Source organism: Thalassophryne amazonica, chromosome 4, assembly GCF_902500255.1.
Source record: "Thalassophryne amazonica chromosome 4, fThaAma1.1, whole genome shotgun sequence".
Taxonomy (NCBI): domain Eukaryota; kingdom Metazoa; phylum Chordata; class Actinopteri; order Batrachoidiformes; family Batrachoididae; genus Thalassophryne; species Thalassophryne amazonica.
Genome location: NC_047106.1, coordinates 32050579 through 32055118, shown reverse-complemented (window position 1 = coordinate 32055118; position 4540 = coordinate 32050579).

The window sequence follows — 4540 nt, the reverse complement described above, 5'->3', positions numbered from 1 at the left end:
CTATGTATGCACACGTTTCTTCCTCCTTTTATCTAATAAATCCTTCTGTAGCTTTCTGATCCGGGATCAGCTACAGGGCCATCGACCAAGGTGATGAAGAGTTTTCCCTCCCAAAATGTGACTCTGATTTGGGAAAACACCTGTTCCTCCATTCGTACAACTGAGTTCTGAAGTTACCTCTCTGCAGCTTCTCTCCCCCTGCCATCCCCTCATTACCCCATCCCCGTAGAGACGGTGCCTGCTCCCAGACTACCAATAACCAGCAAAAATCTATTTAAGCATAAAAATTCAAAAAGAAAAAATAATATAGCACCTTCAACTGCACCACAGACTAAAACAGTTAAATGTGGTCTATTAAACATTAGGTCTCTCTCTTCTAAGTCCCTGTTGGTAAATGATATAATAATTGATCAACATATTGATTTATTCTGCCTAACAGAAACCTGGTTACAGCAGGATGAATATGTTAGTTTAAATGAGTCAACACCCCCGAGTCACACTAACTGTCAGAATGCTCGTAGCACGGGCCGGGGCAGAGGATTAGCAGCAATCTTCCATTCCAGCTTATTAATTAATCAAAAACCCAGACAGAGCTTTAATTCATTTGAAAGCTTGTCTCTTAGTCTTGTCCATCCAAATTGGAAGTCCCAAAAAACAGTTTTATTTGTTATTATCTATCGTCCACCTGGTCGTTACTGTGAGTTTCTCTGTGAATTTTCAGACCTTTTGTCTGACTTAGTGCTTAGCTCAGATAAGATAATTATAGTGGGCGATTTTAACATCCACACAGATGCTGAGAATGACAGCCTCAACACTGCATTTAATCTATTATTAGACTCTATTGGCTTTGCTCAAAAAGTAAATGAGTCCACCCACCACTTTAATCATATCTTAGATCTTGTTCTGACTTATGGTATGGAAATAGAAGACTTAACAGTATTCCCTGAAAACTCCCTTCTGTCTGATCATTTCTTAATAACATTTACATTTACTCTGATGGACTACCCAGCAGTGGGGAATAAGTTTCATTACACTAGAAGTCTTTCAGAAAGCGCTGTAACTAGGTTTAAGGATATGATTCCTTCTTTATGTTCTCTAATGCCATATACCAACACAGTGCAGAGTAGCTACCTAAACTCTGTAAGGGAGATAGAGTATCTCGTCAATAGTTTTACATCCTCATTGAAGACAACTTTGGATGCTGTAGCTCCTCTGAAAGAGAGAGCTTTAAATCAGAAGTGTCTGACTCCGTGGTATAACTCACAAACTCGTAGCTTAAAGCAGATAACCCGTAAGTTGGAGAGGAAATGGCGTCTCACTAATTTAGAAGATCTTCACTTAGCCTGGAAAAAGAGTCTGTTGCTCTATAAAAAAGCCCTCCGTAAAGCTAGGACATCTTTCTACTCATCACTAATTGAAGAAAATAAGAACAACCCCAGGTTTCTTTTCAGCACTGTAGCCAGGCTGACAAAGAGTCAGAGCTCTATTGAGCTGAGTATTCCATTAACTTTAACTAGTAATGACTTCATGACTTTCTTTGCTAACAAAATTTTAACTATTAGAGAAAAAATTACTCATAACCATCCCAAAGACGTATCGTTATCTTTGGCTGCTTTCAGTGATGCCGGTATTTGGTTAGACTCTTTCTCTCAGATTGTTCTGTCTGAGTTATTTTCATTAGTTACTTCATCCAAACCATCAACATGTTTATTAGACCCCATTCCTACCAGGCTGCTCAAGGAAGCCCTACCATTATTTAATGCTTCGATCTTAAATATGATCAATCTATCTTTGTTAGTTGGCTATGTACCACAGGCTTTTAAGGTGGCAGTAATTAAACCATTACTTAAAAAGCCATCACTTGACCCAGCTATCTTAGCTAATTATAGGCCAATCTCCAACCTTCCTTTTCTCTCAAAAATTCTTGAAAGGGTAGTTGTAAAACAGCTAACTGATCATCTGCAGAGGAATGGTCTATTTGAAGAGTTTCAGTCAGGTTTTAGAATTCATCATAGTACAGAAACAGCATTAGTGAAGGTTACAAATGATCTTCTTATGGCCTCGGACAGTGGACTCATCTCTGTGCTTGTTCTGTTAGACCTCAGTGCTGCTTTTGATACTGTTGACCATAAAATTTTATTACAGAGATTAGAGCATGCCATAGGTATTAAAGGCACTGCGCTGCGGTGGTTTGAATCATATTTGTCTAATAGATTACAATTTGTTCATGTAAATGGGGAATCTTCTTCACAGACTAAAGTTAATTATGGAGTTCCACAAGGTTCTGTGCTAGGACCAATTTTATTCACTTTATACATGCTTCCCTTAGGCAGTATTATTAGACGGTATTGCTTAAATTTTCATTGTTACACAGATGATACCCAGCTTTATCTATCCATGAAGCCAGAGGACACACACCAATTAGCTAAACTGCAGGATTGTCTTACATAGACATAGACATGGATGACCTCTAATTTCCTGCTTTTAAACTCAGATAAAACTGAAGTTATTGTACTTGGCCCCACAAATCTTAGAAACATGGTGTCTAACCAGATCCTTACTCTGGATGGCATTACCCTGACCTCTAGTAATACTGTGAGAAATCTTGGAGTCATTTTTGATCAGGATATGTCATTCAAAGTGCATATTAAACAAATATGTAGGACTGCTTTTTTGCATTTACGCAATATCTCTAAAATCAGAAAGGTCTTGTCTCAGAGTGATGCTGAAAAACTAATTCATGCATTTATTTCCTCTAGGCTGGACTATTGTAATTCATTATTATCAGGTTGTCCTAAAAGTTCCCTAAAAAGCCTTCAGTTAATTCAAAATGCTGCAGCTAGAGTACTGACGGGGACTAGAAGGAGAGAGCATATCTCACCCATATTGGCCTCTCTTCATTGGCTTCCTGTTAATTCTAGAATAGAATTTAAAATTCTTCTTCTTACTTATAAGGTTTTGAATAATCAGGTCCCATCTTATCTTAGGGACCTCGTAGTACCATATCACCCCAATAGAGCGCTTCGCTCTCAGACTGCAGGCTAACTTGTAGTTCCTAGGGTTTGTAAGAGTAGAATGGGAGGCAGAGCCTTCAGCTTTCAGGCTCCTCTCCTGTGGAACCAGCTTCCCAATTCAGATCAGGGAGACAGACACCCTCTCTACTTTAAGATTAGGCTTAAAACTTTCCTTTTTGCTAAAGCTTATAGTTAGGGCTGGATCAGGTGACCCTGAACCATCCCTTAGTTATGCTGCTATAGACGTAGACTGCTGGGGGGTTCCCATGATGCACTGTTTCTTTCTCTTTTTGCTCTGTATGCACCACTCTGCATTTAATCATTAGTGATCGATCTCTGCTCCCCTTCACAGCATGTCTTTTCCTGGTTCTCTCCCTCAGCCCCAACCAGTCCCAGCAGAAGACTGCCCCTCCCTGAGCCTGGTTCTGCTGGAGGTTTCTTCCTGTTAAAAGGGAGTTTTTCCTTCCCACTGTAGCCAAGTGCTTGCTCACAGGGGGTCGTTTTTACCGTTGGGGTTTTACATAATTATTGTATGGCCTTGCCTTACAATATAAAGCGCCTTGGGGCAACTGTTTGTTGTGATTTGGCGCTATATAAAAAAATTGATTGATTGATTGACTGCTTCCTCTATGGAGAAACGTTTACATTTTATGTTGTGTAAATGTTTAACTGAACTTTATAAAATGCAGGAACAGATGATGATTTAAGATATTTTTAAGCTGAAAATCAGAAATGCCGATATTTGATAATCAGCCCCCCCAATACTCCCATGTTAAGAAATTACTGTCAAGCCATCAAGTTGTGTTCACGTTAACCTTTCCCAGAATCACAAAATTCAATGTTTAATGGAGAAATTCTTTTATTACAATGGGAATTTGTACATTACGTCCTCTCCATTAACATTTAATTTATAATTTTATTACATAAATATACTCCGAAAGCAAAATAAGACAAATTTCATATAAAACAAATTAAGAAATATAATGCCTGACATGTTTTAAGGAGGAATTGTAACTTTTAACCCCCCCCCCACCAAAAAAAAAACCCAAACAACATGGCAGTAACCGAAATTTCTATTTAAAAAAAACAAAAGGTGAAAGAATATAAATTCAATTATTGTGATCATTTTTCCTCATGTTAAAAAAATATTCCTTGTGTTAATACAAAATTCACAGGAAGGAAATAGGAAATGAAAGATAAATACATTTTGCCATTGTCTTATGAGATTAATCCCCTACTTAAAGTGATGACAACCAAAATAAAACCAACTGGCCTCAAGTTTTCCAACAGGAATGGCACTCCACATCTGCCCTCGAGTAACCTCATGATCTAAATCCTGAGCAACCCAAACAACACACACAAAAAAATAAATACACTCTGCCTTTGCTTATGCAAAGCGTCAAAAAGAGTCAGAATGTAAATCATCTGCAGGCGTCAGAATGACGTCGATAAATCACCGAAACACCTCGAAAGTAAGCTGCTTTTGCAAACAGCAACAGCCTCGTGTTTTTAAAATTAGTGATCAT